Source organism: Pteropus medius, unplaced genomic scaffold, assembly GCF_902729225.1.
Source record: "Pteropus medius unplaced genomic scaffold, Ma_sr-lr_union100, whole genome shotgun sequence".
Taxonomy (NCBI): Eukaryota; Metazoa; Chordata; class Mammalia; order Chiroptera; family Pteropodidae; genus Pteropus; species Pteropus medius.
In genome coordinates, this window is record NW_024349801.1 from 17,565,063 (window position 1) to 17,587,554 (window position 22,492).

A 22,492-nucleotide genomic window follows, 5' to 3' on the forward strand; every position below is an offset into this window, starting at 1 on the left:
CCAACATTTGGTTTCATTGATTTTTCTCTACTGTTTTTTTATTCACTATTGAATTCATTTCCACTCTAATCTTTATAAGTTCCTTCCTTCTTCTTGTTTTGGGTTTCTTCTTCTATTTTCAGTGCCTTAAGGTGGAAGTTTAGGTTGCTGAGACCTTTTTTAAAAAATATAAGTATTTACAGATGTAAATTTCCCTCTAAGTAGATTTAGCTGTATCACATAAGTTTTGGTATGTTGTGTCTTCATTTTCATTCATTTCAAAATATTTTCTAATTTTCCTTGTGACTCCTTCTATGACTTACTGGTTATTTAGTAGTATCTTGTTTAATTTCCATATATTTGTGAATTCCTAAATTGCTTTGTTATTAATTTCCAATTGCATTCCATTGTGACCAAAGGTCATACTCTGAACAATTTCAATCCTTTTTATACTTATTAAAGCTTGCTTTATGGTTTAGAATATGGTAAATTCTACAGATCCATGTGCACTTGAGAAGAATACATTCTGCTGTTGTTGCATGGAGTGGTCTATAAATGCCTTTTAGGTCTAATTTGTATATAGTGTTTAAATCTTCTATTTCCTGATTGGTTGGCATATAGTTGTTCATATTTTGTGTATTTTTAAAAATTTCTGTAAGGTCAGTAGTAATATCCCTTCTTTTGTTTCTGATTTTAGTAATTTGAGCCTTCTGTTTTTTTCTTAGTAGGGGTACTGACATCTCCAACTTTTATTTTTGAATTGTTTGTTTCTCCTTTCAATTCTATTAGCCTTTGCTTCATGCATTTTGAGGGTCTGTTTTTGGGAGAGTACATGTTTATATTTGTTGTGGATTTCTGATAGATTGATCTTTGTGTCATTATGAAATGCTCCTCTTAATCTAGTAACACTGTTTGTGTAAAAAGCTACTTCATCTCATATTAGTATAGCCACTCCAGTCACTGGGTTTTTATGAGGAGTTAAATGAGTTAATCCATATAAATCACAGAAAGCATGTGGCTCAGGGCAAGTGTTTGATAATTAACTAATACTGTGACCTATGGGACGCTGTTGGAGTGGCCTTACATACCTGATACCTCAGTTAAGCCTCACCATAGCTAACCCTGCAGTGCATACAGTTCTCTATATACTATAGAAGAACAGAGGAGGAACAAAGAGTTCAAGTAGACTGTCCAAGATCCTCAAGTCAAGACGGTTATGCCAAATGCATATTTTTGACTCCAGGCCCACCCTCTCTTCTGTATGCTCTACGTGAGATGCTGTAGCCAAATTGGTTATCTAAAAGATCTTAACAATATAGTCAAACTGAAGACAAACTGAAGTAGTCAAGAACATAGACTGGGAGGTCATAGGAGTTTGGAGTAAATCTTGGAACCACTATTCGCTGGCTGGAAGACCTTCGACAAGTTTCTTAACCTATGCAGGACTCAGTTTCCTCATCCGTAACTTGGTGATTCTCATGATGCCTTTTCCCAAGGGTCATTATGAGGATGAACTACGACAACACCAGTACATTTCCTGGCACCTAGAGATCAGTCGATAAAAGCTAGCTGTTATTAATGTCATAATTATAATTATTCCATGTTTAGCTAAAGGGAGAAGTTGTGCACTAACATATCTATGAGGGAATATAAGAACTGCCACGAGGTAGACAAGAGAAAGATACATGTGTGTTTGCAGAAAGGAGCAATCTTCCCTGACTCAGGACCATCAGACTTCCTGAGAAGTGTGACATTTCCATAAGATCTTGGAAAAGGTAGAATGAGGCTAGATGAGCAGGGCACGTGGCTTGGTGAACAGCGGAGCCAAGGCGTCAAGGCAGGCAAGTCCTCAACCGGCACGGGATGGGAGATGTGCTGGGGTTCCCCCGTCAGCACAGCTCTGGCCTCCTTTCCGAGTGCCATCCTAAACTCAAGGCGCCGTAAAAGCGTAAGCACCTCAGTAAAGGAAGAACAGATGGCCCAAGGTACAACAGAAAGGAGCTATATCACAAGGGGAGAATCTACACCCACCCCCTCCAGCCCACCACTGTTCTCACCTGTCCTGTTTGCCTTTATCTCTGATGAGTTTATTCAGAATCCATCTGCCTGGTGCTAAAAGCTCTGTAGGGTGCAGAGCATTGGTTTGGAGAAGTAACATCCTGGAAACTAAAAGCTCCCCTCGGTTCTGTGCTTGGATGAGAACTTGGATTTCTTAGGCTCAGGGCTACTACGGCAACCCTCTCGTCTGGACTTACTGGCAAAGGCGTGCATGACCTCAGCGGAGCTCCAGAGGAAAGGGCAGGAGAAAGTGCTAGGATCCCCCATCTTCACTAATGCCCTGGAGCACAGCGCACTATGGGTACAGTCCCCAACCCCACTTTATCAACTGTGCCGCTAGATCACCCTCACAAGCACCCTGACTTCCAAGGCAGGGAAAATGAGGAATACCAGCATGAGGGCCATCAGCCACCTTCTGAGACACACTGTCCTGCATTTCACATGACTCAACCATGACTGTTCTCCTAAAAGTCTGTATGTCAGTTGCTCTTTTTACAGAATTCAGATAATCCAAGTGAAACTCAATGAAGTGAAATTTGCCTAAGATCATGAGATCATCAGTGAAGAAGCCAAAAGGTACCTCCCTTCCCCCACCATGCAATGCTGTCAATACCTTTGTTTAGGGCATGGGACACAAGGCAGTTCAATGTGACTCCGGAACAAGCCAGTTGTGGCAAAGCTGAAACACAGGGGTCAGGTATTACCTGGTGGGCTCCGATCACAGGCCCACTTCAGGGTAATGGGTGAAGTAAAGGGGAGGAGGCAAGAGCAGGAGGGAAGGGCCCCTGGGCAGGTAGATAGTCTCACCAACAGCCCCCAGTGGCCTGCGCAAGCAAGGCCAGGCCATCTTCATTCCACCACAGGGCAGCGCCCAATCACCAGGAAACGAGCCCCATGGATCTGGAGGGGAGCCCCAGACTCGGGTTCCAGCCTCCAGTCCATGAGGGGAGAAACTGGCAAAACCAAGGGGACAGGATTAACATTAATTTAGCACCTACTATTTGTCAGAAGCTCTCATACCTTTCATTTACTTATAGTCCCTGCTGTGGCCCAATAAGGGGTAGTCTGTACCCCTATTTTATACATGAAGATGCTACAACTGCGATAAGCTAGTTGCTCAAAAGTTCGCACCTCCTTTTGTGGCACGTGAGTGGATGACACTTCCCAGCACCTGGCTTTTAGAAGGGGCAACATGACTGAGTTCTGGCTAATGAAATTAGGCGAAAAGTCTCATACATGCTCCTTGGTCCTCATATTTCCCCACAAGATCTTCCATGTTCCCCCTTCATTTGTCTGCTGGCTGGACAGAGATGATAAAATTCAGGCTTCTCAGCACCGTCACTGATGAGATGGTTCATTTTTACTTCCAACAAGTGTGGCCCACTTACCTCTACCTCCCCCAGGAGGAATCACCACAATGACATCAAACCCTATCCAAAACCTCCCCTACCTGCTATGGGCCCCACCATCAAGCACCCCTGCAAGCATGAGACTAAGAGTTACTTGTCTTCTTTCTTGTCTGGATGCTCATTACAGGGAAAAGACATTTCATTTGCCACTAAGGCACAGAGCCAGTTCCACCATGCCCCAGTCCCTGGAGACCTGCAGAAGCCACAGAAAAGGTGACGGCTGCCTGCTCACGGCCATGAAGTCCAGTTCTGCCACTGGAGTCCTAAACCGGAAACACGCCTGGCTTCCTGAAATCTTCCCGAGGTTATTTATCGACAGTGTTATTTTTCTTCCCCTCTGTCTTCCTCTGTTTTCCTCCCTCCCGTGAACATTTGTCTTTACCATTCACTCTCCAGAGGCATTTGTCTGCTGGGAAAATAGCAGAGGACAGCAAAGGTCACTGTGACCAGTTCTGACTCTCCGCATACAAATGCGCCTTTTAGCTGTGGGCCCCGCAAAGAAGGACCAGGTCCTATTATTGATAAATCCTTGAAAAGAGTCTAATGCATCTTCATTTCAGGGAAAACAACTGCCTTCAAGGTTGCACCAGGAAAATAAAGCAGGTGGCCTGGTGACGGATTCGAGAAGTTGGCATTTTCCTGGAGATTAAAAGATAATACCACTTCTATTAGGATCACTCCGCCACGCTGTATTGATCTCATCAGGGAAGCCACTGCAGGTCTAATATGAACAAAGCACATTCTGGAATTAATCACGGGGGGGTTTATTACGGTTCATAGGGCGTTTCGTTCAAGCTGCATCGTTTGCAATATTTATGGCCCTGCTCCCCAGCTGTTATTAAGTGCAATTGGGCCATGTGAAGCTGGGCCTGCTGGGTTAGAACACAAAGTCATTCTTCAAAAGTAAATCTTATCTAAACTGTGCACACAAAGCCAATTATATTTTGATTTACATTTTAATTCTGCTACTGAGGCCCCATGCTAAAGTGGGAGGGGCCAGAAACACCCAGTTCCCATGAAGGCTCATGCCCAGCTAGAGATGTGACCTTGGACAAGCTCCTTCCTTGCTGAGCCTCAGCTTCCAGATCTGTCAAATGGGGATGACAGGGCCTTCCTCCCAGAGCAGCATGAGAATTTAAGAGACAGCATCCACAGAGCATGTGACACAAAGCCTGACTAGGGAGCAGCAGGCAAAAATCAGTACCGCCTTTCTTCCTGACAGGAGCATTATTTATTCTCCTTTTTGGAGACCTTACCTAACCTGAATTCTGGAGAGACCAACCTAAGCAAAAAAATCCAATGAATATAAGCTGAACTTTTTAAAAATCTCAAACTTAAGACAAACACATGAGTGTGCTTTATGACCTGAGGAAACTAGTTCATGGTTCATTGCTTTCCACCTCCTATGCATTTCTTCGTAGATCAAGGATGCCTACTTTTACCCCGCAATGTGGGGCAAACCATCGGCTTTAGGGTAGAAACTGTATCTTAAGTTATAAATCTCACTGGATAGTTTGGAAAATGAAATAAGAGAGATTTGAAAGGCCATAGTCCAGGATCTCATACAGAATGTGCACGCAACAACTCAAGACTTTATCATTGCTAGAAGGAGGAAGAGGAGCAAACAGTAGTCAGAACACTAGTAATCGTAAGAGTAATCACAGTAGTAGGACTAGTAACCAGGGTAGTGTGACTAGTAATCGTAGTAGTAGTAGTAGCAGTAGTAGTAACAACAATCATAGCAATAATACTACCAATAGTAATGGTAGTAATAGCACTGGTACTAGTACTAGTGGTAGCAATAAGAATAATAGTGACAGTGGTAATGGTGGTAATAGGAATATTTGGGTCTTAGTACCTGTGTGATGTAAACCAAGTGATTTAACCTCTCTGAGCTGCGTGCAGAACCATTATTTGTAATCCGGCAAGAAAAACATCTAACTCTCGTGGATCTTGTCCAGATAAAACCAGACACTGTCACTAAAGCTCTGCCTGGCTCACAGCTGGCTCAGAAAGCATTCCATTCCTTTCCTGACAGCCTCCACCTAGTTAAAGCCTCCTGCTCACTCCCTGCCCTGAGCTTCCAAGTCTCTGTAACTTCATGACTGAATGTTTAGAATTTATCTCTGTGAATTATTATAGAAATTCTAGTGTCTAGAAAGAGCACTAGAATGGGAGTCTGACTGATGAATGGGGTTTGAGGCTGGATCGAAGCCTCAAATACTCGTATCTTCATCCCAGGGCTGAAGAGAAGACTAAATGAGAAGATGCAAGTAAGCCCTTCACATGGGCCTGGTACGCCACAGGCACTCAATGCCTAGAGAAAGGCTCTTCGCTTTCCTGACCTTAGTTTCCCCATCTATACAATGGGAGTCCAGTAGACCTTTCCTATTTAACAGTGGCCACCAAATTAAGGAGCCTGCTATAGCACTTCTCGAAGATAATGAGCTCCATTGTCTCTCCATTCACAGAGCCTGATAAAGTCTCTTGCACACAACAGGCATCCAATTAATTATTGCATCATTAAGGTCACATAAAAATTCCCTTTCATAGCATAATAGTTAGAAGTTCAGGTGACATCTTACACTTGAATATCTCCAGCATCGAGGAGTTCATCAGCCTGAGATTCAGCTCATTTCCTTGTTAAACAGCTATAATTTCCTGATATGGAGTTGCAATCTGTATCTCCATAATTGCTACCCTTAAATCCCAGCTCGGGCCTTTGGGATTATATGAAACACTGACATGACAATGCTTCAAGTATCCCATTAGATTCCCTCAGTTTTCCTTTTCCACTGGTTGGACAACGCCAGTCCTTCGACTGTTATGCTCATGACATGGTTTGTTCACTAACCAACTCAGCAAGCACCGATGATGCGTGCAACTGAACAGGCCTGCACTGGAGCCATGGAACACAGAGACAGGAAAAGAAAGGCCTTGTAGGCGCAAGGTTAATGACCCTTGCTTACAAGTCTTTAATAACTTGGCCACCCTCTCACAAGTCTTTAATAACTTGGCTCCTCTCTGGGGTTCCCCTCTTCAGTGCAGGCCTTGGAGCTGAGCCACAAATCCAGCACAGGCTCAATGGTTCAGAGAGGTGCCCTGGCCTGTAGCCCAACTTCAATACATAGTAAGTATCCAGGAAGGTATGATGACTGTTTCCTGAATGGCTATCACCTTTCTCCTTCTAAAAGCACATAGTTACTAATGTCCTTGGCTAAGCAGATAGTTGACCTGGAATGGGCCCCACAGGACAGAAACCAAGATTGGCCATCTCTTACCAGGACCAATGAATAAGCTGAACCTAGAAGTATGAAGTATGGAAAGCCAGGTCCGGAATGCAAGACCAAGGTCTGCTAGCCAGAGAGGAGACCAATAGGTGTCAGTCCCCAGAAGGACAGCTTGAGACAGAAGTCTCTATTAGTCCCTAGCAGGAAAGCTGATGCCAGATCCTAGGGTGGAGTGGGGGGCGGGGGATGACATGATATTGGAGTAAATTGGGGACAGGATAAACGAGTGAGGACGGAGGGAGCAGAGGGTGCAAGTCAAGTGTGCAGGTTAAGAGGAAATGCTAACTCAAAAACTGGGGCAGGGAGAGAACTTCTGACCACATGTGGGCACCTGTGGCCAGTTGTGGATGCAAAGGCCAGAGGCACATGAGCTTGTTCTGTGGCAGCTGCCACCTGTGCTTCCTGGAACAAATAAGAAAAGAGAGAAAGATGAAGTGAGAGAAAGAGGAAGAAGAGAAAGTGAGAGAGACGGGGCGGGGTGGGGAGCGTGTGCACACAAGCCCGCAAAAGGGTAAAAGCAGGAAAGAAGAGGCAGGAGGTAGGGTGGGTGGAGGAAGAGCATTAAACATCAACCTTGTGAGCACTTTAATAAACTTGGTTTACTGAATAAGTCGTTTTTACCGTAAAATAGATTTGCATTTCCCTCTACTCCTAGTCTCCCGGCTCTGCGGCCTGACAAACACAGCAGTGTTGCCACCACAATGTGTGCCTCGTAAATCCTCCACAGGTCCCGCTGCCTTCCTACAAAGCCCAGGTAGGAAGTCTTCCCAGAGGACCCGTGTCCGGAGCCCTGGCTGCTTCCAGAGGACCCCGCCTTGCCCGGGACAGGCCTACACGTGCACACCCCAGAACAGGCGTTAATGTCTATGGAAGAAAGAGTGCTCGTCACATACTCGTTTTTTAGCTGAGAAAACCCACCAGGAAGTGGCATAAAGGTAGCATTATAGATAGTGAAGAAACTCACAGAGACACATCACTTAAACACCAAAGTACTGGCTCCTACCCTTTCATCTGACGGGGGAAGTGGCTGGCTGAGGGCGCGGAGACCAGAGGGCTTTCCAACACATAATTAGAAGCGCGCCAGGGGTTACCATTAATGACCAGGCCATTCTCTACTACGTTGAATCCAGAGGCTAATTTTCAGGGGGTTATGAAGAAATTATAAAAATACTTTTTGACTCACAGGCTCTCATACTGGCTCAACTTGAAAATACTCTTACTATCTTTGGAAACGTGGCGGAGTGAGAGACGTCCCCAGATGTCTCCCCTTGAAACAACAATAAGCTGAACATCTAAAACTCAACAAAAAAACGCCCAAACTGCACACCAGCACGTCTAAGCATGGGATCAGCGCATAAGAGCTACCACAGGTCAGAACTCCGGGTGTCGGGCGGTGGACTGGGAGAAATAAAGAAGCTGCAGCTGCCAGAGCTCCCTGTAGGAGGAGGGGAAGCGGAGAAGGTGTGGCGAGTTCCCTGAACAGCCCTGCCTGGGAGAGCTGTGAGCTCCACGCAGCAGGGGGCAGGGCCCGGTCATCAGGGCAGAAAGCAGAGAAGCGGCCGGTAGAGAAACAACAGTTGATTTTTACTGACGGAGGCTGCAAAACCAAGACTGAGCTGCAGTGCCCAACCCTCGACCCGGAGGGCCCCTCCCCCCATACCCTCTGAGACGGATCACCGCGGAGCCTCAGAGGAATCTGAGCAAACGCTGCCGAGACTGTCGCTGACACTGACAGGGACTGAAAATGGGGGTAGCAAGCGTGATTAAATATCTATCAGGAAATTAAAAGGTATTTTTAAAGCTTTATATAAAGCAGGGATCCGAGAGGCTTAGACGCCACCTACTGGAAACCAAAAAAAAAGAACTTTCTTTGCAACAGGATAAAGAGAGACCGTTATATATAATAAATCTTCTTTCTGGAAAAAAAGTAGAATATATTTCCATTAATGCCCACGTGGAGAAATAGTCCATTAAACACCATGAAATACTGCTATTTGCTACAATATGGATAGACCTCAAGATAATCATGCTAAGTGAAATAAGCCAGACAGAAAAAGTTGAAAATCACATGACATCACTTATATGTGGGATATAAACCTAAAAGCAACAAATGAGCAGGACAAACAGAGACTCATGGACGTGGACTATAGACTAGTGGTTACCAGAGGACTATAAAGTAGTGGTTACTAGTGGGGTGGGGGAAGAGGGAGGAGGTAGACGAAGTAAAGAGAGTCAAATATAGGGGGATAGAGGGGAGGGTGAAGTGGGTAAAGGGGATCGAATATATAGTAGCTGAAGGAAACTGGACTTTGGGTGGCAAACACACAATAGAGTATACAGATGTAAAATTATAATGTACACTTGAAAATTATATAATTGAATTAACCAATGTTACCCCAATAAACTTAATAAAAAGAAAGAAAGAAAATACTCTGAGTAAAGCTATAGCACCTAATCTTCTCCATTAAAGTCTGACACACACTTTACATTGAATACAGATATATATTGAATATTTATACATATATGTGCATATACACACTTACATACACCAAATACATACATGTTTGAATAAAATAATAGGAGGTATTCCATCTGCAAACTCCTGTTGAGTTTTCAGTCCAGGCTGAATTCTGCACATGGTGAACAAAGAAGAAAATGATATGCAGTTGCAATGCAGCACAAATATACTAATGTGGGTTGACTGTTGGCTGTTTTGATTTATGTGTTCATCCGGGAACACTAAAAACATTAATTCATAGGGTTAAAGAGAAATTCCAAAGAAGAAATGCAAATGACCAATCAACTTATGAAAAATTGCTCAATCTCTTGGATAATTAAAGAAATAAAACTGAACCAGTAATTGTTGTCTTTTAATTTGGTAAAGACTAATAAAAAATAACACTCAAAGCTGGCAAGGCTGTGGTGAGACAGCTACTCTCATTCACTGATGTGGCAAAAGGGAATGGGTACACACTGCAGTTTGGGGTGTCTACTAATAGCCTTGAAATTATTTGACCCAGTTACTGTCAACAAAGACGAAGCTTTGTGTTTTTTTGCATAATTGCAGACAGAAAGTCTGGGGATTACCCAAGATAAGCGACGTTTCAACATGAAGCATGGGGAGAAAGAGAATCGGGAAATTAGAAAAGGGTGGAGCGGTAGAGAGGACCTGACCAGTCCAGAGAAGAGACCAGAACCATGGCTGCCTAAAGGTTTTACCAATTGCCCTGTGAAGGCCAGGAATGAAGATCAGAACTACTATGCAAGTCACCTATCATTGAGGGCTTAGAGTGACATCGAAACCCCTATCCAGAACATGCCTTCATGAGCATCCAGACGGCCTCAGTCAGTCCCCATGTCTTCATGAAGTAAAGGAAAATCTTCAGGGAACACTACGAGCACAAATCAAACTAGTTCCATAAAGAGTCTGGGCCTAAGTAGAAGAACAGGATAGCACACCCCAAAAGCTTCCTGAGAACCCCAAACCCAGGGGGACTCATTGGGTTTGCCATCCCACATGGTACTTTATTGTGCATGAACTTTTCAAAAGGTTCATTAATACCTTTTCAGCTGCCAGCCTGTGGTCTCAGCAGTGTGCCCAAGCACCAAGGACAGGCAACATCTAGGTAACTCAGGTGTCACTGGACTTACGCTTTTCCCACAAAAACCATTTTCTCCAAAACATACGCAAATGCAGTTTTGACAAGGGAAGAGAAGTTAGAAGTGATTTCAAGGTGTCATGAAACGCACAAAGCTTTTCAAGTCCCTGGTCCCATCCTTCTATGGGTTGTACGTGTTTTTCATCTTTACTTAACACCAAGGAAAAAGAAAGCTCAGATTGATTTAAAAAAAAAAAAAAAAAGTTCCTGATGATGGCTTCACGGTGTTTATACTTGACATGCATATTTTGAGGTTTTTCCCATATTATTTGACCAGAGGCTATTTAGAAGCTTCTTCACTGAAGAAGCCATGCCCATCCACCCCTCTCATTCCTGATGCTTGCCTCAGTGATGGCCTAGGACCAAAGGGTTAAAAGAGAAAACCTCAAATTTAACCATCCAAGAACCTCAAGTTGCCAGAATTTATTTCTATATTTGAATCTGATGATAATTTATATTAAAAATTCAATATATTAATTCAACAAAAGTATGCTGCACGCTCACTGAGCACTGTTCCGGGTGCTGGGGATTAAGCAGCGAAGCGGAGAAAACACCCTTGCCTGCACAGACTCTGTACTTTTGTGAGAGGAGGAGAGAGGTGATACACATAATGAGCAAGTCAGGATTCAGGGCCTGCTTGTTTCCCAATCTCTCCATCACTCCTTATTCCATCGTAGGACACAAGACCACCCAGAGCGCCCAGCATCCAGACAGCCAGACTTCTGCCTTAATCTGACACTGTAGGGCCTAGCGACAGGACTCTCTGGCTTGTAAACGAATTTGGTGGCAAAACTGAGATGCATACTGTAGACTTGGACCCAGAAACCAGGCCTGAGCCCCATTATCAGGCCCTAAAAAAATAGGCTCTGAGAGAAAGCAAAGAGTTTGGTTTCAAACATACTGTATTTGAGGTACACCTAGAAATGCAGGTTGGGACTGTGAGACCCCTACTTCTAAAGGACTTGGTATGGAGATAAAGAGATCACCCACATGAAGGTCTTTCTTGAAACCCAGAGATGAGATCAACAAAGGAAATGAATAGAGAAAGAGAAGAAGACCAAAGATTGTCAGAGGAAGCTTACTTTTAACCGAGTGAAGGAGGGAGAAAGGAAAGAGCTTAGCCGTGGTGCACGGCCTGAAGCATTCGTGAATGCCACAGAAGGAAAAAATCGGGGGAAAGGAGGGCAAGAGAAGAACGCTAGATTAGGGGAACTGGCATGGATCTTTTGGGTTTGGGAACTTGGGCCTTTCTAAAGATTTTTCAAGAGCAGTTCCAATAGAGATGGGGGTCATATTACAAGAGGAGAAGCGGTGAGCAATTAGAAGGCCAAGGATGCAAGTGTGCAAGTCAACCTGGTAAGTTCGGGATAAAAAGAAGAGGGTGGTGGCTTGGGACGAAGTAGGATGAGTAGGTGTGCAAGCTGAGACCTTGAACAGGCAAAAAAGGAAAGATCTGCTGAGCGGGAGATCCCACAAAAGGCCGTGTCTGGAAGAAGAGCACAGATGCTTTCATTTGCAAGTAACAAAATGTCCTACAAAAGTGGTTTAAATCATAAAGCCTCATTTTTCACACATAAAGCACAAAGTATCAGCCACATGTGTTTTAGGAAGCTATGGAAGTGCTAGAACATGAATTATTTTTCATGCAATCAAGATCCAAGTGACCTCAAACGTACATAGTTGGCATGGGAACAGGAAAGCTTGAGGGACTCAATTTTCCAAATTCATTTTACAACTGTATCTGCATTTTGTGGGGGTGTGGATGCTAATTGTGATGCTTAGGCCAATGCAAAGACAAAAACATATTTCTTAATGAGTTTCCTAGTACTTTCTCCACTGTATAATCAGTGCTTGTATTTCTGGACATTAAATGTATTTATGCTGATCATTTTTCATCCAAATGTAACCTATAAATGTTGCTCAGTGACAGGTGTGCTACTAAGAGGCCAATTTTTCATGTGCAGGGGCATCAGCAGAACTAAGGCACCTGAGGGCCCACAAATATTCCCACTCTTCCTTTCCCCATGCAGCTCCACCCCCCTGCTAAAGGATCTGAATCCGATATCTGGGGCCAATAGCACTTTGCTTAAAGTGATGAATCACTCTCATTAAATTAGGGTTTGTCATCTTCATATGACTATTTATTTTGCCCTGTGCCTATCGACCATAGGTTTTATTGATTACTAATTTCAGTTAAAACAAGCCTCAAGCATCACAGATTCTGGCTCACTCCACCAGGGCTGAGGGACAGAACAGGAACCAATGGGTAGAACGGCGGGGAGGAGGAAGCCTTTCTAACAGTCAGAATGATCACAAAATGGGACCCGTGATCTCGAGGAAGTGAGTCCTCATTACTGGATTTATCTGAACATTTTAATGTTTTCCTACTTTGTCCTAATACCTTTAAAGCGAAGTCAGTGTAAGGATTAGGGAAAGATGCCGGTCTCTCATGAAAAGCTTATTCCTACATGGCTTCAAGGAATTCCCATCACTGGCAACCTTAGTCTACCTGATTCCAATGGGCTTAGACGGCCAGTTATGTGACATCCAAATACCACCATTCTCTCAAGTCCACACACAAGAGTTGGTGGACCTACAGCCCTGACTTTCCTGTGGCTCTGCCAACCACCTCTCACTGCTCTCCACCCGAGAACCACTGTCTAGGCACTAGCCCATGCAGCTACCTCTTTTAAGGCTCCCCAAGCAATTTCGATGAACATACAGGTTTAAATTACTTGTTCTCAGGACTATGAGAAACTCTACAGATATCACTGTGCGCCTGGTGAACTGGGACCTGCCTGGGAGTTCAGTCTCATCTCTTAATGCTCTGCTGCCTTCAATTTCCAGTAGCACGAATGGCTTGCAATTGCCTGTGGGCACCTTGTGTCCAGAGAGAGAGAAATCTGAGACATGGCTTTGGGCATGGGGGATGCTGGGACAAAGCAGACTCCAAAGCTTGCTTTTATGTGAATCTTTAGTATATTAGGAAATAGGGGAGCTCAGCAGGGCTTGGTCTGGCTTCCTGGGTCTTCTCTCTACTCAGTTGACAAAACCGTGTTACTCTGTGGCCTTTTGCTTCCTTCCCTTGTATGTATGCCATATATACACCTTAATGGGGCCCTTGCGGTAAAAGGGTGGCTGGGGGCTTGAGCCATTCATAGGCACTCTTCAGTTTCCTAATCATAAGCCATTTTTGTGTCTGCCTCCCACAGGAAGCTGAAAGCTATTCAAGGGTAGACTTGTGTTTTTCTGTTTTCCATTTTCCCAGTTCTCAGCACAGTACTGGGTATACATAAGTGCTCAAAGAATTACTTATTTCTAGGAAACTAATATATGAGGAGTGCGACCCCCCAGAGGCTGTGTGGGATGGAGGCAGGAAAAAAGAAGATGTTTTTTTCAGTTTCTATGACAAATCTGAGAAATAGTAGTTTTACGCTCCACCGTGCAGATTCATGGACTCAGAGGAAAGGAATTTACCCAAGACAGAACCCGGAAAAGAAGGACTTCAACCCTGGACTCATAACGGTCTCTCCAGTTTGCTTCCCTCCTCTCCGAATGGGGTTTGATTCAAACTCATACTTTGTATATTCTAGGCCACACTAAGGTTGTAACCATGAAAATTATATTTGTAATTTTCAGAATCAGTTGTGCAACTTTCCAAACTTCATCAGAAAGTGCTTAAGAAATACCTGACTGATGGACCATCTGATTGTCTGAGATAGAATTTTCCTCAGAGGAGACTCACGGTCCAACAGGTCACGCTGTCCAGGTAACACCAGCCATCCGCTTCTGGATTACCACCATCATCCTTTTCCACATTACGGCATCCCTCAGGAACATCACTGGAATAAGATGGCACTAGCACCATCAACCACTAAACAAATGCTGACGGGGAACAGCTACTTTAGATCCAATCTTAGGTAAGCCCGGCCCTCCTCCTACCACTCCCAGAACTACCCCTTCGTGATCAACCTAAACTCACTCCTGGCTCTTCCCAAATCAGATTAGAATACACAATACAAAGGGGAGAGTCATAGGTCATGCTGCCCAGGAAGCAAACACTGAGATTTTGAACATCTCAGATGTTTATTAAGAGTGCCCCTCAGATCAAAACTTGGGGAAGGGAAGGAAACGCATGTGGGCAGAGACAGATGTTCACTTGCACTGCAAGCTCAATGCCATATATGGCTGACCACATGGGACGTTTGAAAGTTAGAATGACCCTTCGGCATTGTTCTAAGTTGAGCCAAAATACTGTGTACTCCCATGTTGAATGTTCAGTGTTGGATGGGCCACTCCAAGAAGGGGTATAATCTCAGATGAGTGGCTTTCTGAAACCCTTAAAGAAGTTGACAGATCCCAAGGTTGTCTGCCGACAGTCCTCCAGCAGCTGAGACAGTAAGTCCTCATTCCAAAGGGACTTCAGAAGCACAGCACAGCCTCTACTGCAACATGATGAAGAGTCCATCTCCCCCGATGTGAGGAACCAGGACACCCTTCACATCCAAGCCGCCAACTCAGAGCAACCAACAAGTGAGCTACATCCTGTGGATTCCATGAGGGATGCTGCCTTCCAAGACCCCCTTCAAGTCCCTGTCTGGGTGGACCGGCAATAGGATGCTCTATTACCCTGTCCAGCCTTTCTAGTTCTGTGCCGAGATGGGAGTAGGGTCTGGAATCCTCACCTGCTCCAAGGGGCCATAATCCCTGGGCAGTCGCTACCTGGTCCTTGCACGGGTCATCTACCCAGTTTCCATTCCACCACAAGTGAATGAAGCACAGGGAGCCATGGCACTGCACTTACCTGTCATTGGTGTCCATCTACTCCCTGCATTTACCTTCTCTACTGTGCCGACCTTGTCGGATAACAAGGCTGCTTGACTCCAAGTGGAACTCGCCCTGTCACATTGGCAAGGAGCCCCTGACTGCCCGGGATAGCAGCGGCGCCAGGCACCCAGTCTTCACTCTGGCCATATCCCACAGTCCCCCTAGCAGGAGCTCATTTTAGATAACAAGGCACCTTCACGATGGCTGTGGCTAGAGGTGAGGTTGCAAGAGATTCTGTGGGGGCTTTTAGTGACAGGCCTGCAAAGTTGAGAATGAGTTACATTTACAAAACTACACAGGCCCAAGGACATCAATTAGTTAACGAGAAATGGGGAAAGGTGCATAGCCACAGATCTGTCAGCAACTGTCACTACTTATCCATGTAGTTATCCATTCACCCATTCTGTCAGTGAGCACTAACTGATACCTACTTTGGGGCCGTTTCATACTGGTTTCTGGGGACATGAACATCAAGAGGCCTGGATGGAAAGCCATATGTGCTCTTTCCCCCATGTTTCCACTTCATAAGGCCACATTTCCATCCACTTGCCCTATATAGGGAAGTGCCTTATAGGGAACTCAATCTAGTTTCTATCTTTCACTTCTCCCTCACCGTGGAAAGAATGTCTAATCCAGTTAGTCAGTTTAGATTCAACGAGCTACATTTTTCTAGTGGGCAGAAATACCGTCTCAAAGACACGACCCTTCTTTCCTTTCCCATCCAGGCTCTGGCTCTGTGAGTCCTCCTCCTCCTTCCAGCCTCTCTACTGCAAACCCAGCGGGGGAGGACTTCTCTCAGGGGACAAATGCACCATCATCCCTCTCTCTTCTCTGTTCCCCTATTGACATCTACGGTTGATGAAAGCAGGCCCACAGTTCTGTTTCACAAGGTTGGGAATTTGGGGTCTACTCTACAAGTCATGCTATATTTTTTGTGGTTTCCACAAGTTTGCAGATCCTAAAGTTTAACTATAGGATAACAAGTAGGAGATACCACTTGGCCCCAGCTCTAAGCCACAAGCTCCCGCACAGTTTACTAGAGTCTCTAGATTTGATGGTTATTGAGTGTGGTGCAACCATTATTAAAGTAGACAGAGGGATCCCCATTCAGTAATCAGTTCTTTATGTATGTATTCTTTACTGGTCAAACTTTGAACTGAAGAAGAATGTAGTGCTTCTTTTGCTCCAAATCCCTAAGAAGACACGGTTTCTATTGCCCTGGAGTTTACGGTCTAGTAGTTGGGGAAAAGAAAAAAAAAAAGATATTGTAAAAATATACCTAACGCAGCCTGAGGGAACCATCAGTAAAGGTATCTTGGAAGCAGTAAATGCATAAAAGAGACTCAAGTGATGAATAAGGTAAATAAAGGCTATGGAGCAAGAGGGAATACGGTCTCGTCAGAGGCAACTGCATTAGCAAATGTTCAGGGGCTAATCACAGCAAGAGGTGAGGCGAGAGCCCAGGTGGTTAGGGATGGTGTATGAGACTTTGCATCCAATCAGATTAAGTTCATGAGACACTTGCAGGGGGTAAGAAGAAAGTGCATGTTTTATCCTCTGATTCATCTGTAAATCCTTGAGTATATACTGGAGCATTAAATCCTCATCAGTCATCCATGATATATTCACCTGTGGTCTTAATTGGCTCTCATATTCTGGAAAACAGACCAAACTTGAGCTTCCTTCAATGCTGTGAGCAAGCCATAAATGCCAGTCAAGCCCAGACAATGCATTCCTTATATTGGAATGGCTCTGAGCTTCCCAGCAGGTAGAGACTCTAAGAGAAGACTTAGGTGAAGAATTGCCATTGACAATCAAGCCTCTATCATCTTCTCTTTGGCCTACTTACCCCTATCTAACTGGTATACCTGCATCCAATCTGACTCTCTTTAATTTAGCCTTCAAGCCAGCCACACTACAAATCATACCAAATCACAACATAATACTTCAATGTCCAATGCTTTCAAGATAAAGTCCGATTCCTTTATTATGATATCACAGGTTGTATTCTCCAAGAAGTAGACCCTGAGACAACAGTCAGTTTATAGGAATGTACTACAGACCACACTTGGTATCGATCCACATGGAAAGGAAAGGATGAGAAGGAAGCAAAACTGAGCAGAAGCTGAGAAGCTGTGATGCAGTCCCAACAAAAGCTTCAGTCAACCCCAAGGGAAATTCTAAAGCCAGATGACCTTTCAGAGTTTACTCAAATTGGGCAAAGGGACTAAGCCTTCATACCTGCATGTCGACAAGTCTTGAATACAGAGGCTACCCTGAGAAAGGGAGCATGACCTTGATTGGACAAGGCAACTCCATGCAAGACAAATTCTTGAAAGAAGCTGATGGCTGAGGGCTGTCTGCCAGCATTATTCCCAGAAACTAGAAGAATGAGGCCAATAGACCTGAAAGGAGATCTGAGTGTTACATCACAGCATCCAGTACATGTGGCATTCAATGACTTTATGGGTTTTTTATGATCTACTCAATGAGTTTTCTAGGTCTGCTATAACAAAGCACCATAGACTTGCGTCTTAACCAACAGAAATGTATCGCCTTTCAGTTCTGGAGGCTAGCAGTCCGAGATCAAAGTGTCGGCAGGGTTGGTTTCCTCTGAAGTCTTCCTCCTTGGCTTGTAAATGGCTCTCTTCTCCTGTGTCCTCATATGGTCTATCCTCTGTGCATGTGACTATGTCCTAATTTCGGTGGAGTAGGCCTACCCCAATGACCTCATTTTAACTTCATTACCTCTTTATAGGCTTTCTCTCCAAATACAGCCACATTTTGCAGTACTAAGAGTTAGGACTTTGACATATTTCAGGAGGCACAATTCAGCCTGTAATACATATCTACTTATTATTTTCCACTATCAGCTGTTTCCTAACCACCTCTGGTCAAATAGTCTGACCACTTTCATTCCCCAGAATTTTACTGACTTTTAAACAAGTTAAATCTTTAAGGGATACAACATCACATGGATTCTGTGTCCAATGGCCTTAGAAAGAAGGTTGGTATGACATTTGGCCCAAACCATGCTATTGTTCCACGGAAGTGTTGCCTATCCCCTAGGTTACACTGGTTTTGTTCAGTTTGCCTTCAAGATTCACTGTTTTGCACATATAAACATGTATTTTGCCTAAATAAAATTCAGTTTTATCTCGGACGTAAGTCCTTTCAGTTTTAAGACAAACTGTGTGCTTCCTCTGGTTTGGAAGACCTTGCTTAGAGCCAGCAAAAATGCCCTTGATCCACATTCTTTTAGACATAATTGGCATTTAAGAAGTCATGATCCCAGAAGGCCCCACAGGCTCCAAGATGACAAAAGAGAGAGCTACTGGCTGGTTCTTGTACATGCTCTGCTGGTCTACACCTCTATGCTATGCACATGCTGTGCCCTCTCCCAGAAACGCGTCTCCTACTTTGTCCAGTGAACACCTTTGACTTTTTCAGGCGTCAGCTGATGTGCCCTATATTCTATGAAGCCTTCATCCCAGTGCTGTGTCTCTTTAGCTCCTTTTCTCTTAGGCCCCATGGTGAGAGACAGTTGCCTTGGAATCTCTAATATGTGGCAGATATCAGTAAATGTATGTTGTTTAGTGGTTGGTTGACAGCTGGTATGTTGAGTGACTTGTCAAGGGTTCTATCATGAACCCTTGATAGATTAGACCTATTTTCTCAATAGATTTTCTCGGTAGATTAGACCTCAGTGTGGATATCTCTTGCATATATGAGTGCTTTCACTATGGGTAAAGGAAAAGTGGATTTGGGTACCATATGTCCCAATCCCTATTTGTGGTAGGCAGAATAATTGCTTCCACGAAAGATATCCATGTCCTGATTCCTGAAATACATGGATATGTTAGATCGTATAGCAAAGGGCGACTAAAGTTACAGACGGAATTCGGATTGCTAATAAACTGACCTTAAAAATACGGATATTCTCCTGGAATATCCAGAAGAGCCCAGCATAATCACAGGGGCCCTTAAAAATGGAGGAGGGACGCAAAAGGGAGAGTCACGGTAAATGTGGTGATAGGAGAAGGGTCAGAGAGATGCAACACCGCTGGCTCTGAAGATGGAGGAAGACCGTGAGCTGAGAGTACGGCTAGTCTCTAGAAGCTGGAAAAGGCAGTGAAACTGATTGTCCTCTACAGCCTCTAGAAAGGAAGGCTGACCCTTGATTTTAGCCCTATGAGTCTGTGCCAGACTTCCAACCCACCGAACTGTGAGATAATACATTTCTGTTGTTGTAAGTCACAAAGTTTGTGATAACTTGTTACAGCAACAGAAAACTTATACACCATTCTAAGCAGAGCTCGCCTAATCACTGCCCTCATGCTTTAGCCCTACTTCATGAGTGCAAGGGAGGGATAGCTTAGGTTACTAACTTTTGGGAATTCTCCTGATTCAATGATCTGGGCCTCTGAAGATCCATGAGAACCCATAATATTAATGCACTTGGTGAGTTTTAGTGAAGGTATGTTCCATGCAGACACTTTGATAAGAGCTATGGGATTACACAGAGTCAAGTATGTCCCAGGTCAATCACAGTCTACAGGATATACGAGGTATGTGTATAGTGACCAAAGCAGGTTCATAAGAGGGGCAACTGTCCCTAGCAGGGATCTGTTGGAACAGAATTAGTCACAAGGACCTCATTATCTTCTAAGGTAACTCATTCTATGAGAAGGTTCCGACTGGCTATGTGTCTGTACAATGTATTACCTTAGGGCATGGTCCTCCTCTCTAGTCTACTTAGGGAAAATCTCTGCAGAAAGTGGGGCTGGCACTGAGTAAAGGTTAGAAGGTAGATCATTGTTGGAGGAGGAACGGCACAGAGTATCATGATGGTAGCACTCTGACAGACATGCACCTCAGGTGTTACAAAAACTAACATGTGGGTTGACAATAAATCTCAAGGAGAACACAATGCAAAATGCTGGACTATAGATCATGAGCGGGAGAAAGCAAGAAAGGATGTCACAGAGAGAGAGAAGATCCAGACTCCGGAGAACTCATCTGACCACGGGGAGCCGTGGCCGATGCCTGAGGAGAGGAGATACAGTGCAGACGCAGTGTGTGCTGTTGTGGGTGAGGCAGAGACAAAGGAGAAAGGGAACCTTGGGAAATGAGCTGTTTCAGCTCTGAATCCAGATCATCAACTTTTCCTACCATTTCCCATGCATTGAGTCTGGCAGATATAACGATGTTTTTCATTAACATTGACAATATGGTGAACTTCATTCACTTAATCTCCATTAAAGTCACTGAGGATGATGCATTGGCTTATGTAACTAAACCCCCCAAAAAGAAAAAAACTCTGAAAATAGATTCTCAAAATGTTTCTATCACCTTTAGCTCAGCAGATCAGAACAACCAAATACTGTTTTTAATAGTATGTAATGAGTGCATAAACATTTTTATTCCTATTCCCAATTGACAAATTAATAATGTTTTAACAAATAATCTGGGACAATCTTGCAGCCTATCCTCTAAATGTGGGTGTTGATCTATAAGCTGAAGGATAATAATAAATAAACTGTAATATCTACAGGGTTCTTCGGATTTTTAATGGCATTTGCACACGCATTATGTCATTGGACTTCAGAAAGAGGTTGAAGGCCAGGTGCCAGCCCCAGGTGGCATCATTCAAAACCCTTTGCTCCTTCCACAGAACCACAGCGTGTCTTATGTTTGAACGAACGGCATGACCAGTATGAGAAGAAACATGACGTGAAGCCAGGTGATATAATATCCGAGCTGAGACGCCCGGCAAGGCCAAGGCAGAACTGGGACGTCCCACAGAGCCAAAGTAAGGGCAGGAAACTTATACACCCTTCAGATCCAATGATCATATTACGGGTCCAGAAATGCTGAAATGGAAGCTGCCAGCTCAGAATGGGCCTAGACCATCTGGAAAATGTATCTGGTGTGAAGAATGCAATTTCAGTTTCCTGAATTGTAAGGCATCACATACTATTTCACACCTGATTCAGTCCCAGCATCAAGAATTACTGTGCAAATACGGGGGCCAAGCAGAACACACCATATCCCCAGACCAGGCCCATTCCAGACCAGCGAAACTAGGCAGAGAAGAGGCTAGAGCTTTGCGGACAGGAACAGAATAAGTGTGGTCTAAAATGAACTCCCTAAAATTCTCTTCTTATTGCAATCAAAATGTCCACATCTATGGGGCTCAGTTCTTCAAGATAAGCTTGGCTGGAACACAACTCTGCCTTTCTCTCCCCAAAATGTCCACATTTCTCAGCTGGGTTACTTGGACGCTCAGCCTCCTGTAGCTGCAATAACTGACCCTTGCCTTCAAGCATGAACACGGTGCCCGCCATGCCGATATCAAAAACTGCAGCCCCACTGGCCGCCGCTATGCAACCAGCATGCCTATTCACCTGACAGTTACAAAGTACAGGGGGTCTGAGGGAGGAGGAACCAACGGGTGTGGGCGTAGCCCTACTCCGGGCACTGCACTGGGCTCCTAATATTTTCACAGTGATTTCTCTCGAACATTGTGCCAAGTTGATACAAAAGCTCCATTGCGCAGAAAAAGAAACTGAGAATCCAAGAGTGTAATTTCCCCACGCTCACAGAGTGTCCCCATCATTCACAAGTTAAACTCGGCTCATCTGTGACATCCAAAGTACGTCATGACGTGGCTTCTGCCTACCTGGACAGCACACATTGAGGATTAAACACAAGTCCACCTTTCTCCAAAACCCATCTTCCAGTATTTGCTGAAGGATCCAAAAACCAGTTGCCAAATAAACGAGTGAATACAGATATTTCTATCACACCATGCTATCCTTTTAATGGGGGGGATACACAAAGAGGGAAAAGAATTTAAATTAGAGAAAAAAAAAACAATGAGGTAATTGGACAAACTCGGCAAACGACCAGAGTATTCACAATACCACTCACCCGGCCCCAGATGGCACCAGTGAGGAAGGTGACCGCCCGGTGCGACATGTGACTGGGGCACTGACACCTCTCAGAAAACACAGCCCCAGGGGACTCCACACGTTGGCCCGACGAGGGAGTGTGGTGAAGAGCACGGAGCCGCCCGCTCTCCCGGGTCAGCGCGCAGCCTTGTTCAGCAGGACTCTCACCGTGAGAGACTCCTCCCTGGGACAGCAGCGGCAGCAACACTATCCTTCCCACGCTCCCACGGATGGCCGCGACCTGAATCGGATGCCAGCGCCGGCCTCCAACTACCAGACGCAGAGCCACTTCATCGGGAAGCCGAGTGCCCGGCACA

General features: G+C 44.6%; 1 long non-coding RNA gene across 20 annotated transcripts in view; it reads right to left on the minus strand.

The window, feature by feature from the left end:
• Nucleotides 1–22,492, minus strand: part of LOC120623021 (uncharacterized) — a 560,047-nt gene that overhangs the window by 270,386 nt on the left and 267,169 nt on the right. The gene's annotated exons all lie outside the window — the stretch shown is intronic.